The sequence below is a fragment of the Rutidosis leptorrhynchoides genome, chromosome 9 (genome assembly GCF_046630445.1).
Source record: "Rutidosis leptorrhynchoides isolate AG116_Rl617_1_P2 chromosome 9, CSIRO_AGI_Rlap_v1, whole genome shotgun sequence".
NCBI lineage: Eukaryota > Viridiplantae > Streptophyta > Magnoliopsida > Asterales > Asteraceae > Rutidosis > Rutidosis leptorrhynchoides.
The window spans coordinates 170619944-170637967 of record NC_092341.1 but is presented as its reverse complement, the minus strand read 5'-3'; positions in this window follow the sequence as shown (position 1 = coordinate 170637967).

Below are 18024 nucleotides of genomic sequence, written 5' to 3'. Positions count from 1 at the left end.
AACTTTGGTTCAATTTCTATAACTATAACAATCTTATTTCAAGTGATGATCTTACTTGAACTTGTCTTCGTGTCATGATTTTGCTTCAAGAACTTTGAGCCATCCAAGGATCCATTGAAGCTAGATCCATTTTTCTCTTTTCCAGTAGGTTCATCCAAGGAACTTAAGGTAGTAATGATGTTCATAACATCATTCGATTCATACATATAAAGCTATCTTATTCGAAGGTTTAAACTTGTAATCACTAGAACATAGTTTAGTTAATTCTAAACTTGTTCGCAAACAAAAGTTAATCCTTCTAACTTGACTTTTAAAATCAACTAAACACATGTTCTATATCTATATGATATGCTAACTTAATGATTTAAAACCTGGAAACACGAAAAACACCGTAAAACCGGATTTACGCCGTCGTAGTAACACCGCGGGCTGTTTTGGGTTAGTTAATTAAAAACTATGATAAACTTTGATTTAAAAGTTGTTATTCTGAGAAAATGATTTTTATTATGAACATGAAACTATATCCAAAAATTATGGTTAAACTCAAAGTGGAAGTATGTTTTCTAAAATGGTCATCTAGACGTCGTTCTTTCGACTGAAATGACTACCTTTACAAAAACGACTTGTAACTTATTTTTCCGACTATAAACCTATACTTTTTCTGTTTTGATTCATAAAATAGAGTTCAATATGAAACCATAGCAATTTGATTCACTCAAAACGGATTTAAAATGAAGAAGTTATGGGTAAAACAAGATTGGATAATTTTTCTCATTTTAGCTACGTGAAAATTGGTAACAAATCTATTCCAACCATAACTTAATCAACTTGTATTGTATATTATGTAATCTTGAGATACCATAGACACGTATACAATGTTTCGACCTATCATGTCGACACATCTATATATATTTCGGAACAACCATAGACACTCTATATGTGAATGTTGGAGTTAGCTATACAGGGTTGAGGTTGATTCCAAAATATATATAGTTTGAGTTGTGATCAATACTGAGATACGTATACACTGGGTCGTGGATTGATTCAAGATAATATTTATCGATTTATTTCTGTACATCTAACTGTGGACAACTAGTTGTAGTTTACTAACGAGGACAGCTGACTTAATAAACTTAAAATATCAAAATATATTAAAAGTGTTGTAAATATATTTTGAACATACTTTGATATATATGTATATATTGTTATAGGTTCGTGAATCAACCAGTGGCCAAGTCTTACTTCCCGACGAAGTAAAAATCTGTGAAAGTGAGTTATAGTCCCACTTTTAAAATCTAATATTTTTGGGATGAGAATACATGCAGGTTTTATAAATGATTTACAAAATGGACACAAGTACGTGAAACTACATTCTATGGTTGGATTATCGAAATCGAATATGCCCCTTTTTATTAAGTCTGGTAATCTAAGAATTAGGGAACAGACACCCTAATTGACGCGAATCCTAAAGATAGATCTATTGGGCCTAACAAACCCCATCCAAAGTACCGGATGCTTTAGTACTTCGAAATTTATATCATATCCGAAGGGTGTCCCGGAATGATGGGGATATTCTTATTTATGCATCTTGTTATTGTCGGTTACCAGGTGTTCACCATATGAATGATTTTTATCTCTATGTATGGGATGTGTATTGAAATATGAAATCTTGTGGTCTATTGTTACGATTTGATATATATAGGTTAAACCTATAACTCACCAACATTTTTGTTGACGTTTTAAGCATGTTTATTCTCAGGTGATTATTAAGAGCTTCCGCTGTCGCATACTTAAATAAGGACAAGATTTGGAGTCCATGCTTGTATGATATTGTGTAAAAACTGCATTCAAGAAACTTATTTTGTTGTAACATATTTGTATTGTAAACCATTATGTAATGGTCGTGTGTAAACATGATATTTTAGATTATCATTATTTGATAATCTACGTAAAGCTTTTTAAACCTTTATTGATGAAATAAAGGTTATGGTTTGTTTAAAAATGAATGCAGTCTTTGAAAAACGTCTCATATAGAGGTCAAAACCTCGCAACGAAATCAATTAATATGGAACGTTTTTAATCAATAAGAACGGGACATTTCACCATCGGTCATAATTATTAAGTGCGAGGGTCTTCTTCAAATTATCCTTATACCCGAAGTCAAATATTCCAACTAATTGGGGATTCGAACTGTAACAAGGTCTTAATACTTTGTTTAATGAATACACCAGGTTATCGACTGTGTGTAATCCAAGGTTTTAATACTTTGTTAACAATTACATGTTGGGATTTAACAAGTTTCATAATACTTAAAACCTTTTAAGAATCAAATTTAAAGCGGAAGCATGTATATACCATATTAGAACATGTAATAGTTTAACCAATTAAAGTTAAATCCCAAGTAGGATCAAGTTGTGAAACATACTTACAAACTACAAGTAAGAAGAGAGATTATACATACTCCAAGCTAGGTAATGAATGTAGATGATGATGATAATGAATGTAGCTTCAAAATGATGAAACCTCAAGGAGAAATACCCCAAACTTTTGCACCAACACCTTACCTTTTGGTTAGGATTTAATGACACTTGAAATTAGCTTGAAAACCAAATTTAGAACCACCTTAATTGCTCAAAAAGGCCACGGCCTAGCTGCAGCTCAAAAAGGTTTTTGTGCAGTTTTTTGAAGTGTAAAAATGCAAGTGAAGTGACTACCAAAGAGTCAAAGTGCATGTATATGGAAGTGGGAAAGTATGGCCAAGTGTTGGAGTCATTAGCATGCTTTCTTACAACTCCAAGGCCACTCCCACTTTGTTTAAATTAATTAGTTTTATATAAGTTATATGTTTTATAAAACTTTTATATAAAACTTCCATATATTTATAATGCACATTTTATAAACTTGCATATTTATTTATGTACATTTATTATATAAAACCAATTTATATAAATGTAACATAAATTAATTAATTATTTAACCCATAAATAATTAATTCCATATTACATAAATTATTCCATAATTTATATATATCTACACATCAAGTAATACTTAAGAAAACCTTTTTTCTTAAAGTTCAAGTGTCGCGTATTTAATCAACGATCCAATCGTTAAGATCAAATACAAATAAGGTGTCGGTAAGCTTGTTATTAGGTATGACCCGACTTGGATCAAAACATATTAGCCACGTTAATTTAATATGTCTCTCGGGCATATGAAATGCCTTCAATCTCCTACTTGCACGAGAAACATAAGAAATTAATGCAAGTGATGGATACCACCTAACGACCATCTATCACCCCCAATATGTTATGACTTTGTGCCATTCAATAACAGCATCCCTTTCGTGTTCCTATCTTGAATATGAATAGGTGAATCTTTCATTATATCCTTTCATCCTAGATGTCATGTTAAATCCAAGAGATACAGAGTGATCACTCTCTTTTAGATTTAACTTTATCAGGCCTTAGACATCTGACTCTCAACGAATAAGATTGACAAATTCCATCTTGACTACATATGTCCTAAATATGTACCTTGCATTATGCCTGAGCTCTTCCTTGTGAACTACCATATTTCAGAATAGCGAAGGAAAGAATCAAGGTACGATACTCGGTAGATATCCGAACCCAATATGTATCTCAGGTCAGAGGGTACAATGATATTCGCCTTTACTCAAGATTACATGTGATCAACCACAAAGGCTCCATTTTGTAAATATTGAGGGCGGGTCTTCCAATATTTGTATCCCACAAATATCTATGAACCTTGGTTGCAACCTTGCCCCACATTCATCCTGTGAATGTATACCAATGCAAGTTCATAATAGTCTAAACCTCACACTTGTTCCCACAAATGTTATCGACTACGGAATTTAGAATAATTACTTATTCATGGATAAAATATGCAAAATAGGAAAATAACTCAAAATAAATTAATACCATAATTATATTAATGAGTTTGAACAATTTCGTTCCATTACAATACTTAAAACAGATCACAACCAATCACTAGAATATTGAAGCCCTAATGCACTAACATGCCCTTGATATTTTGCACCATGTAAGAGTTTCGTGAGTGGATCCGCTATATTAAGATCTGTGTGAACTTTGCAAATACATATCTTTCCCTTTTCAACTTCATCCCTTATGTAGTTGAATCTCCGCTCAATGTGACGGGTCTTTTGGTGAGCACGAGGTTCCTTGATTTGAGCAATCGCACCCTCGTTATCACAAAAGATCTCAAGAGGGTCCTGAATGGAAGGGACTACTCCTAAGTCGTCAATGAATTTCTTCATCCATGCAGCTTCCTGAGCTGCCAATGAGGCGGCAACGTACTCCGACTCTGTAATGGATAATGCAACAACGTCCTGTTTTGAACTCTTCCAAGAGACCGCACCTCCATTTAATGTGAAGACATAACCGGATTGTGAACGAGAATCATCACGATCAGTTTGGAAACTCGCGTCCACGTAACCTTTTACAGCGAGTTCCTCCTCACCAGACCCGTATATAAGAAACATATCCTTAGTCCTCCTAAGGTATTTCAATATACTTTTAACAGCAATCCAATGACTGTTTCCTGGGTTATTCTGGTATCTACTTGTCAGGCTAAGAGCGCATGACACATCCGGTCTAGTGCATATCATTGCATACATGATTGACCCAATAGCAGACGCATATGGGACTTTCTTCATTCTCTCCTGTTCATCTTTCGTGGTGGGACACTGAGATGAACTAAGGAGCGTTCCTTTTTGAATAGGTACCAAACCCTTTTTAGAGTTCTCCATCTTGAACCTTTTCAAGATCTTTTCAATGTATGCACTTTGATTCAAACCTATCAATTTATTGGATCTATCCCTGTAGATCCTAATCCCCAAAATGTATTGTGCTTCTTCAAGATCCTTAATGGAGAAGCAGCTTTTTAGCCAAGTCTTAACACCTTGCATTGTCAGAATATCGTTTCCAAATAACAATATATCATCCACATATAATACAAGGAACATGATAGTGCTCCCACTAGCTTTCTTGTATACACAAGCTTCATCACCATTTTTAATGAAGCCAAATTTCTTGGCTTCCTCATTGAAACGATGATTCCACATTCTAGATGCTTGTTTCAATCCGTAGATTGATTTCTTTAACCTACATACTTTGTTAGGATGTTTCGAATCGACAAAACCTTCAGGTTGAACCATATAGACATCTTCCTCAAGATATCCATTTAGGAAAGCGGTTTTGACATCCATTTGCAAAATTTCATAATCATAATGAGCAGCAATGGCAAATAATATCCTAATAGACTTTAGCATTGCCACAGGCAAAAAGGTTTCATCATAGTCAACCCCTTGAGTTTGAGTGAAACCTTTTGCTACAAGTCTGGCTTTATATGTATTTAAGTTTCCATGCATGTCGGTTTTCATCTTGAAAATCCATTTACAATCAACTAACTTGGAGCTAGCAGGTTGTACAACTAGTTCCCAAACTTGGTTGTCATACATGGATTGCATCTCAGCGTTCATGGCTTCCTGCCATTTATCTTTATCAATCCTTGATAAAGCATCTTGGTAGTTTGTTAGTTCATCCAAATCAACCACATAGCAATCATCCATGAGAAACCCATATCTCTCAGGAGGATTACTAATCCTACCAGATTTGCGAACGTCTTGTATACTTTGATCATCCATTTGATCATTCTCAACACTTTCATGTTGAGTGCTAGTGTTAACCAATTGTATATCATCTGCTTGATCTTGGACCTCTTCAAGATCTATCTTCCTTTCACTATTACCTTCCATTAGGAACTTAGTTTCAAGGAATTCCGCCTTCCGAGCAATAAATACATTCTGTTCGGAAGGATCATAGAAATAATATCCCATATCATCCTTGGGATATCCTATGAAGATACACTTCGTGGATCGAGCATTCAACTTATTAGGGACGTAACGCTTAGGATAAGCTTCACATCCCCATACCTTTAAGTATGATAGAGATGGAGGTTTTCCAAACCACATCTCATGAGGAGTTCGTTCCACTTTCTTGGTTGGGGCCATATTTAAAATACGAGCCGCGAAGCATAGATAATAACCCCAAAATGATAGAGGTAACGAGCTTCTAGCCATCATAGATCGAACCATATCTATTAGGGTTCGGTTCCTCCTTTCGGAAACTCCATTAAGTTGGGGTGTTCCAGGAGGAGTAAGTAGCGAGATAATCCCACAACTTTTAAGATGATCTTGGAAAGCATCGCTTAGGTATTCACCTCCTCTATCGGTACGAAGTACCTTGATTGTTTTATTGAGTTGATTTTGTACTTCGTTTTGATATTCCTTGAATGCTTCAAAAGTTTCGTCCTTGTGTCTTAATAAGTAGACATATCCGAAACGACTGAAGTCATCAATGAAAGTAATGAAGTATCTTTCACTATTCCTAGTTATGGGTTTAAAGGGTCCACATACATCCGAATGTATTAATCCAAATAAATCTTTTGCCCTTTCATAGGTCCCTTTGAAAGGTGCTTTAGTCATTTTGCCTTGTAAACAAGATTCACATACATCAAACGAGTCTATCTCATTTGATTTCAAGAGTCCATTCTTTTGAAGTGTACGCATCCGGTTCTTGTTTATGTGACCAATGCGACAATGCCATAAGTAGGAATCACTCAAATCCCTTTTGAGTTTCTTGGTGCTAGTATCGTATATTGAGCTACTAGATGATGTATCATCATGAACCAATTCATAAATTCCATTTGAAGGCAAAGCCTTAAAATATAATACATTATCTAAATAAACGTGGATATCATTATTAACAAAATTAAGATAAAAACCACAATGTTTAAAATGGGAAACTGAAATAATGTTTCGACATAAATCCGGTGCATACAAAACATTGTTCAAAATAAGTTCCAAACCACATGGAAGCTTTAATACAAAGTCTCCTTGAGCCTTCACTTGCACTTTGGCTCCATTACCCATAAAGAGACTTTATGTTCCCGTTTGCTTGCTACTTCTTTTGAACCCCTGCAAAGAATTGCAAATGTGAGTTCCACATCCAGCGTCTAATACCCATGTATTAGAAGAAGTAATACTAAGCTCTATATATACCATATATATATTACCTGAGGTTTGCCCCGCATCCCTCTTTTCCTTCAACTCCTTAAGGTAGACCGGGCAGTTGCGTTTCCAGTGACCCATTTCACCGCAACCGAAGCACGGGTCTTCCTTAGGGTTTGCTTGTCCGCCAACCTTTTGCTTCTTGTTCTTGTTTTTGGTTGGGGTAACCATCCTCCCCTTTCCCTTACCTTGATGGGCAGGTCCTTTAATCTTAGCCACCTTTGGCTTAGAGGTGTTGTTACCTTTGGACCCACCATCATTGATCATTAGCACGGGTGAAGCCCTCTTACCCATGTTAGTTTCCACCGTCCTAAGCATGCCATGAAGTTCGCCAATGGTCTTATCCATCCCATTCATATTTTAATTAATTACAAATTGGTCAAACCTCTTTGACAAGGAGTTTAGGATAAGATCCGTGGCTAGCTCATTAGATATGTTGAGATTAAGACGGTTTGCGCGATCAATGAGGCTTTTCATCTTAAGGACATAAGATGAAACGGATTGGGAGTCGTCCATACGACATGCATGAAGCGCTCGAATGGTCTCGAAGCGCTCGACACGTGCTTGTTGAAGGAACATCTCCTTCAATTGCATGATCATGTCGTATGCAGTATGATGCTTGAAATCCTTTTGGAGTTCGGGTATCATAGTCCCAAGCATTAGGCAAGCGACTTGCACCGAATCGGCGCAATACTTATCCCAATAAGCCATGCCTTCCGTATCATCCTCGTCGGGTTGATCGGGAATAGGGTCTTCCAACACATACGCCTTATCCTCAAGTTTGAGGACAATCCTAAGATTGCGGAACCAATCCATAAAGTTCGTATGGTTGAGTTTGTCTTTCTCGAGGAGAGACCTTAACGATAGGTTGTTCAAGTTAATAGGTGCGTTTTGCATGTTGTTGTTATTTGCGGCCATCTACAAAATTTAACAAAGTTCATTTAAGTATAGATTTTAGATTTAATAAACAATACCCTTTTAAATTTTAATTGACTTATTAAATATTAGAATCCAACGGTAAATCAAATTTCGATTAGGTGACCTTTATCCCGTTATTTGATTTAGCTAGGTAATCATTTATATGACAATTGTAATCCTTTTGCAACTTCTAAATTATGGGATCATGCAATCCTTTTGCATGGCATATTTATCCCATCAACGCCTATTTGTTCCTCATGCTTCGGTGACCCTAAGTTCATGATTCCCAAATCAAGTCGTCCTACTTGTATAAACATGTGAAATTAACATACAAGTAGTTAGGTGACCTTTATCCCAAAAGCATGCGAATTTTACCTTAACCATATTAGTTAGCTCATAATGGTTAGGTGACCTTTATCCCATTATGAGTTCCCTACTATGTTTAAGTGTCCCACAAAAGGATGGCGTTAAACTTGTTTACCTTGTTTTAGTTTTAAAGGGATTTTCGGCTTTCTTTATTCTAGTTTAAGAAAACATATATGCCATACACCGACATGCATTTAGTGTATGGTTTATTTGAAATCCATTTTCAAGTCTAGTAATTTTAGCCAATTACTTGATATAAACCATTTTATATATATGATCCTTATCATGTTCTTAATAAACGTTTATTAATGTCCTTTTAGCTGTTTTTAATTAAACCATTTAAATTGACGTTTTGCATGTCGTTAATAATTTAACCAATTAAATTGTAGTTATGCTTGTTGTTAACTTGTGTGATAACTTGTTGTAGTAACATACACAATCCACAATCATACAAGAAATAAAACAACCACGCATGCAAACAAATGTGTTCACAATCAAGCCGATTTGGTAGACATTTGTTTAGCCGAAAACAAATGTCACCGGTTAAGGGTTATAACACTAAGTAGGAGATTTCAAAATCTCCCACTTAATCTTGCATCCAAATGCATCTTCCAAGTCTTCATCTTGTATCTTCATTTTTACAAAAAATATATCCTAATACATTTTTCTAGAAAATGAAAATACAACCTAATCTATTTTACATACCAAATATAAAATAAATTACACAACCAAAATAATAAAATTACAAACCAAATTGAATGAATATTACAACCACATGAATGAATTAATATTACATACCAAATGAATAGATTAATTCAACCAAATATGCAACCATCCAAACACAAGGTCAAGGCTTGATTGTGAACTCAACATGCAACCAAAATATGACCAAAGTGGAAGACCCAAAACTCATTTTGGGTCCCCAATAATTCGGCCAAAGTGAAGCTCCCACCCAAACCCTTTAATTTTTGCATTTTTCTATCATGCATGTACATAAAATGCAAAATATAGTGGGTTTAAAAAATCATCTCGAAGCATATTCCATCAACTTCGGCTTGTTGGGATTTAACAAGTTTCATAATACTTAAAATGTTTTAAGAATCAAATTTAAAGCGGAAGCATGTATATACCATATTAGAACATGTAATACTTTAACCAATTAAAGTTAAATCCCAAGTAGGATCAAGTTGTGAAACATACTTACAAACTACAAGTAAGAAGAGAGATTATACCTACTCCAAGCTAGGTAATGAATGTAGAAGATGATGATAATGAATGTAGCTTCAAAATGATGAAACCTCAAGGAGAAATACCCCAAAATTTTGCACCAACACCTTACCTTTTGGTTAGGATTTAATGACACTTGAAATTAGCTTGAAAACCAAATTTAGAACCACCTTAATTGCTCAAAAAGGCCACGGCCTAGCTGCAGCTCCAAAAGGTTTTTGTGCAGTTTTTTGAAGTGTAAAAATGCAAGTGAAGTGACTACCAAAGAGTCAAAGTGCATGTATATGGAAGTGGGAAAGTATGGCCAAGTGTTGGAGTCATTAGCATGCTTTCTTACAACTCCAAAGCCACTCCCACTTCGTTTAAATTAATTAGTTTTATATAAGTTATATGTTTTATAAAACTTTTATATAAAACTTCCATATATTTATAATGCACATTTTATAAACTTGCATATTTATTTATGTACATTTATTATATAAAACCAATTTATATAAATGTAACATAAATTAATTAATTATTTAACCTATAAATAATTAATTCCATATTACATAAATTATTCCATAATTTATATATATCTACACATCAAGTAATACTTAAGAAAACCATTTTTCTTAAAGTTCAAGTGTCGCGTATTTAATCAACGATCCAATCTTTAAGATCAACTACAAATAAGGTGTCGGTAAGCTTGTTATTAGGTATGACCCGACTTGGATCAAAACATATTAGCCACGTTAATTTAATATGTCTCTCGGGTATATGAAATACCTTCAATCTCCCACTTGCACGAGAAACATAAGAAATTAATGCAAGTGATGGATACCACCTAACGACCATCCATCACCCCCAATATGTTATGACTTTGTGCCATTCAATAACATCATCCCTTTCGAGTTCCTATCTCGAATATGAATAGGTGAATCTTTCATTATATCCTTTCATCCTAGATGTCATGTTAAATCCAAGAGATACAGAGTGATTACTCTCTTTTAGATTTAACTTTATCAGGCCTTAGACATCTGACTCTCAACGAAAAAGAGGGACAAATTCCATCTTGACTACATATGTCCTAAATATGTACCTTGCATTATGCCTGAGCTCTTCCTTGTGAACTACCATATTTCAGAATAGCGAAGGAAAGAATCAAGGTACGATACTCGGTAGATATCCGAACCCAATATGTATCTCAGGTCAGAGGGTACAATGATATTCGCCTTTACTCAAGATTACATGTGATCAACCACAAAGGCTCCATTTTGTAAATCTTGAGGGCGGGTCTTCCAATATTTGTATCCCACAAATATCTATGAACCTTGGTTGCAACCTTGCCCCACATTCATCCCGTGAATGCATACCAATCCAAGTTCATAATAGTCTAAACCTCACACTTGTTCCCACAAATGTGATCGACTACGAAATTTAGAATAATTACTTATTCATGGATAAAATATGCAAAATAGGAACATAACTCAAAATAAATTAATACCATAATTATATTAATGAGTTTGAACAATTTCGTTCCATTACAATACTTAAAACAGATCACAACCAATCACTAGAATATTGATGCCCTAATGCACTAACATGCCCTTGATGTTTTGCACCATGTAAGAGTTTCGTGAGTGGATCCGCTATATTAAGATCTGTGTGAACTTTGCGAATACATATCTTTCCCTTTTCAACTTCATCCCTTATGTAGTTGAATCTCCGCTCAATGTGACGGGTCTTTTGGTGAGCACGAGGTTCCTTCATTTGAGCAATCGCACCCTCGTTGTCACAAAAGATCTCAAGAGGGTCCTGAATGGAAGGGACTACTCCTAAGTCGTCGATGAATTTCTTCATCCATGCAGCTTCCTGAGCTGCCAATGAGGCGGCAATGTACTCCGACTCTGTAGTGGATAATGCAACAACGTCCTGTTTTGAATAAGCATAATAATAACTTACCTCACGATTACTTCGGCTTAATTAAGCATAATAATATCCCGTCCAAACCCCAATTATGGTCCTAAACCCAATTATCCCGTCTTTAATATTTAGTCTAACATCACGATTACTTCGGCTTAAATAAGCATAATAATAACTTACCTACGAGACATTAATAAAAATAATTTAAACATAACTTACAATGAGTATTAATAGCGTAGTGTTACACGGACAGAGTTCCGACTTACAAACTTAAAACATTCGCTAACATAACCTTATTATTATTAAACTTTAATATTAAAATTATAATATTAATATAAATATATTGAGAGAGTAAGAGATTTAGAAAATAGAAAAGGTGTATCTTTCATTACTCCGTAGTCTCGTTTTATAGGCAAATGATGAATTTGAAATTTTCACTTATGACCCCATAACTATGCTCAATCAACAACTTTTTATTATTTATTATTATTCTTATTATGAATTATTTAAATATTATATTATATTCTTGTGCTTAGTTGACTTGTACTTTCAGATCCGTTGCGTTGAGCGTTGAAAGTTGGTTCATGTCTCGGTTCCGAATTTTCGAACGCCTTTTCGTATAATTTAATATGTTGTACTTTGCATTTTGCGGCTTGTACTTTTGTAATTTTGAGACGTTTCTCATCAATAAATTGAACCACTTGAATTGTACTTTGTACTTTTTAGCTTTTTGGTCATTTGCGTCTTCAAATCGTCGAATCTGTCTTTTGTCTTCACCTTTTATTATTTAAACGATAATTACTTGAAATTAGAACAATTGCAACTAAAAGCTTGTCTTTCTTGAAGGATAATGCTATGAAATATATGTTCGTTTTTAGCATTTTCACCATTCGACTCGCCTTTTGTATGAAAGCGGGCTCGTGTGAACTTATATCTTTTTGGATCCTTTCTGGTAACCCTTTTACAAATGTGTCGATTTTCTCCTCTTCATCTTCGAACGTTCTCGGGCACAATAAGCACAACTCCGTGAATCTTCGTTCGTATGTGGTAATGTCGAATCCTTGTGTTCGTAATCCCTTAAGCTCTACTTTTAGCTTGTTGACCTCGCTTCTGGGATGATACTGCTCAGTCATCAGATGTTTGAATGCTGACCACGGTAGTGCGTACGCAGCATCTTGTCCCACTTGTTCTAGATAGGTATTCCACCATGTTAATGCAGTACCTATGAAGGTATGCGTAGCGTACTTTACTTTGTCTTCTTCAGTACACTTACTTATGGCAAACACCGATTCAACCTTTTCGGTCCATCGTTTCAATCCAATTGGACCCTCGGTTCCATCGAATTCCAGAGGTTTACAGGCAATGAATTCTTTGTAGGAGCATCCTACACGATTTCTTGTGGCGTTATTTGCATTGCTAGATTCAGAGTTATTGATGAAACATGACTAGGAACTTCGAGATCAACAGGTTTAATTCACACAAAGGCGGAATTAGTGAATCAAACCAATCAAAGTGAATATAGGTAGCTTTTTGGGATTAAATTAGTCAAACCACAACAAGGATTGTGATTAGATTAATGCCTAGAGCTATTATTCACTACCAGGAGTGATTTGGGTTGAGAGAGAATCGGATCAGGTGAACCAGATCTGAGCAATTGTGTGTGAGAGAGGCTTAACCTAAAATGAAGAACATAAGACTTTATATACCCCTGCTGTTGAATCACCCGTACGAGTCATCCATCACACGTAAGAGTTGGCTTCATCAACTGTACGGGTGATCACTCACTCGTGTCTTCTCATTCCGGTTATAATTATGACTTAGCTCATCATCAACCATGCGTATGAGCCTGTCAGCCGTATGAGTGATGCTTCACTCGTATGTCTGACTAAGTCTAACATAGTCAAACATCCGTATCGCATTCCTGCAGTACCTGTAACCACATATAAACACGGATAGGATAATAACAAACGATCATGGTATCCCATAAACTGAAGTACTAATCACAAACATAGGCAAGATGTCTAGGGACTTACAGAACATGCATCAACAACTCTCCCTAGGACCTAGAACATCGATTACAATAAAGTAAACGGTCATGAAATACACATAAATCCAAAAGTAGCATCAGTCTAATATCAATTACATATCCAGATTCTCTCTCTCTCCAAGATACATCATCATCAAAAATAAAAACAAACAAAATTACTAACTAGCATCACAGTATTTGACACACATCAGCTAGCTTGAACTTGGTTTGAGCTTTGAGCATCACTTTCTCTGTTGAGGTATGCATAGAGGACATCGATCACACGTTGATATCTCATAGCTTCCTCCTTTCGATCGTCTCTGAATGTAATGTGATGGCGGTGAAGAGTCTCCACATAAAATCTCGACAAGTTCCTCAGCCACATAGGATCTAGAATCCTCACATTGTCGAACTGTATGCTTCCATCATCCCTCTCAATCGCAGTCAAGATCACAGCTTCTTCTAACAATTCATCATAGAACCACCATCTGAAGTTTTTACAGATATCCTTGGGTAATGGCATCAAGGGAGATTGTTTCTTATACTTAGCTGGACGGAACTTAACAACACGGATAGGTCCTCCCTTAGAATTTTTCTTTGTCGGGTGTATGGAAAAACTAGCGGCCGTTGACTTAAAGATGTCCCATTTCCCTGTCTTATACTCATATCTGAGTTTTCTTTGAAACCACCTAGAAAGGTCACAATCTTCAGCGTTCAACATCTTCAGCTTCGCAAGTTACATGATCTCGAAGTACGGTAGAATTTTGAAGTGACTTGGACGTGCCATATAATCTACTACGCCTTCCCTCTTGATCGCAAAACAATTTATCTCCTTGAAATAGCCCCAACTCAAAATTTTACCCTTGGAGTACTTCTTGGTTCTTTTACCTTTCTCATAGAAACTGACAAACTGCGGCTCGAGCACTGGCTTATCTACTTGATCAGGGTTAACAATGTTCTGTCTCCACCAAATCTGGCGATCTTCATCTTCCTTAACGTTTCTATTCACTTTTACCCTATCACGTTTGAACCATTCATTAATCTCATTCCATGTCTCGGCTTTAGCTTGTTCGGCTCGGAGTTTCTTATCTTTCAATTCAGTTTCTTTTCTTTCTTTCTCAACGAGCAGTTTCTCATGTCGGATCTTCTTGTTCCTTTCTAACATAACATCCACTTCTTTCACTTGTTCTTTGTATACCTTCCTCGCCTTTTCTAACTCAATTAAGTTCTTTCTTTTCTCCTCACAACTCAGATTGAAGAAATCACTTAAGGTGTTGAGTGAGGGATGCGAGTACGGCTCAAGCGAAGGCATAACAATCTTAACTTCTTCTTCTTCTTCATCATCAGATTCGGTCACAAATTTGTCTTCAGATTCGACAATCACATTCTCTTTCATGCTTTCTTTACCAACCGAGCTTTCACTCTTCTCGTCTTCGAACAGATCAAAATCACTTAAGTTGATATTTTGGATTGATTTGGGAGGGATTTCATCAGCTGGCTCTTCTTGTGGAGCCTTGCATTCAGCTTCAACTAACTCTGCATTCTCTGTATCGTTTTCACTGTCATATGCCAGAGCAGCAAGCTGTTCCAATGGAAAATCACTTGGTGGAACGTCCCCCTTTTCTGCATCATTAAAAACATTTGAATAATTCATATAATAATCAGTAGTAAAGACCTCACCATATTCATTAAAACTTCGAATAGGTATCACTAACGGTATATCAAAAGAGGGTCCTCCAGTTCCAGCATCTTCTTCATCGTCTCTTTCATCACCTTCACCCAAATCGGAAGAATACTCTTCTCCTTTCTCCGTTATCAACTTGGTTTTACCCGTGGTAAGTTGTTCGATTCTTTCATTCAACTTCTTCATCTTCTCTTTGTTCTCACTCTTAATCGCGAAAACTTTCTTTCTCAACTTATATGTTCTTTCCTTCTAACGGTCCAGTCTATCAGATAACCTCTTGTTCTCTTCCACCAAAAAATCGATCTTAGCATTACTGATCTTCTTCTCCTCAGTAGCTTGATTCTCCAGATTGGTTATTTTTATGATCAACGACAACAGTAGATTATGCTGTGTCTTGTATTCATCTGATGTGACCTGAGGTGTTGTTGTGGTAGGTTTCGGTGAGGTAACAGCAGCTCTTGCATCCTTCATAAACCCGGATGGTTTCCTCTAAGCTTGTTGTTTCGAACCTCCTTGTGATGATCTCTGAGGTGAATCATAAGAATACTTCGTTCTTTTCTCCTTCTTTTTCAGTTGCTCTGTGGTCATAAGATCCTTTCCTTTCCTCTTCCTTTGAATCAAACTGGTATCCTCCTCAGTTGCTTCATCATCACCCTCGATAATCTCATCATCAAAATTACCTCCTCCATGAGCTTCACCAGTAGCTCGTTGATTATCACCCTCACCTTCTTTATCAGAAACTTCGTAGTCAGAGTCTAAATCCTCATTTCTCCATGCATTACCAGCTGGGCATCGATAGTTCTCCTTGATAAGATGACAAATGAGCTTTCTATTAAAGTCTGGCTTTAAATCCGCAATCCTCGTCTCTTCCATTCTGCAAAAAGTAATCGGATTCATGGGCTTCAGGTGGATAATATCCTCTTCAAGCTTAGGTAAATCAGGTGCAGCATCATTAATGATCAATTGTAGAAAACGGGCATATATCAGATATCTCTGGGAAGAACTGAAGTGATTTGCCTTGGAATAGTAGAAAACAAAACCCGAAAAATCGTATGGAGCCTTGAGAACAAGTGCCACAAACATACTCTGCACTTTCTCGTTCAACTTATCAAAGCCCAATTTTCATCTACTCAAGCAATGCATGATCACATGAGCAAGATATCTAAATTGTGGTGGCAGACATGTCTTCACCAGCTCAGATTTGCCAACAAGGTAACCAGAATAAGCACATCTTCTGAAACAACCATGGATTCATTCTCTACTGATAGTCATATGGGAGCAGTTCTCGTCATTGAAACCCAAAATCCTTCTAATCACATCCTTTGAAACAGTAATATCATGACCTTGAATCTTACTAACAAGCTTATCTTCATCAACATCCAACACAGCATTTCTCCAGAACTCTCTCTGATGACTGTAGTATGCAGTGCATTCAGTAGAAATAGCAGTGTGTATCCTTGATCTCTTAAGAAACTCGATAATCTCCTTAAAGTGAGAACCTCTTTCAAGAGTAGTATCATAAAGAGGACTTAATTATTCAGTTTGCCCATTTCTAACGGAATCTCTTGTTGAGCAGGTGGATTGATAGGATTAGCTTGAGGATTAGCTTATGGATTAACTTGTTGCTCCCCCTGTCCTTCAACGTTAACAACAGGAACGTTTACTTATTGTTCTGCCATCTGATGATATCTAAACAGAAACTGAAACGTTAACAGAGATGTTAGATATATAAATCAATCAACATAAAGCATTAAAGCATTTGCACCAAAGTGTCATAAACATGTTAAACAGAATGAAACGTGCGAGTGACAGTGTCACACATGCGGCTGAGAGGTCAACCGTGTGAGTGATATAGTCACTCGTTTCACTGTTGACACATTTGAGCAGTAATATGGTTTCAGACAGGGTACACGGCTGATGCATTAAAACATAAGCGAGTGAATCAACCGTGTGGTGACTCGTGCATGTAATCACACGTGTCAGCTCTTGCAAATGAGTGATCAATAAATACAAGACAAATGAGTGAGCTTAAAGGTCCACACGGTTGATCATCAACCATGCACTGACTCGTGCGAGTCATGTCTCACGCGTGCGAGTGACGTCACTCGTGCATGTCTGATGAAACCGTATTAAATGCCTTTTTCAAATCATCAAAATCACATAATTGTGCATTTTATGGACCGATTTACATCACGATAGTATCATAAGTTTCCGTTAAACACAAAACAATTACATATACACATCAAAACAACCTACAATTTCATGAAATTAGAGTTAAGAACCCTTAGGTTTTCAACTCATTAAAACAACAAATTAAGGTAACAAAACTCGATGAAATCATACCTAATAGGTGGCGCTGGATTCATCTAAGTATGCTTAACATTCGTTGCAAAGGAATGCTTGATCGGTGATGATCGAATTTAGAGAGAGAAAACGAGTTGGGTGCACAAGTGTGAGCTGCTGAGCTCATCACTCCTATTTATACTCTCATGATCAACCGTGCGGTTGATCACACAATCCACCATCATACGCGCGTCTCACCTAAATCACATGTGCGTGTGACCCAATTGTCTTAGGACAAGTTTGATCAGGGTCATCCGTACGGTTAACCTCAAACGTGTGGTCAATCGTACGATTCACACATCAAGCGTGCATGTGAGCACTTAGGCAATTTCAAAACTTCAAAATTTTACAACCTTAGGATTTCAACTCGTTCGGCAATCTTAGATCTAACAAGCACTTTCAGCTTGACTCAAAAATCACTAAACAAGGTTATTACTCTAATCATTC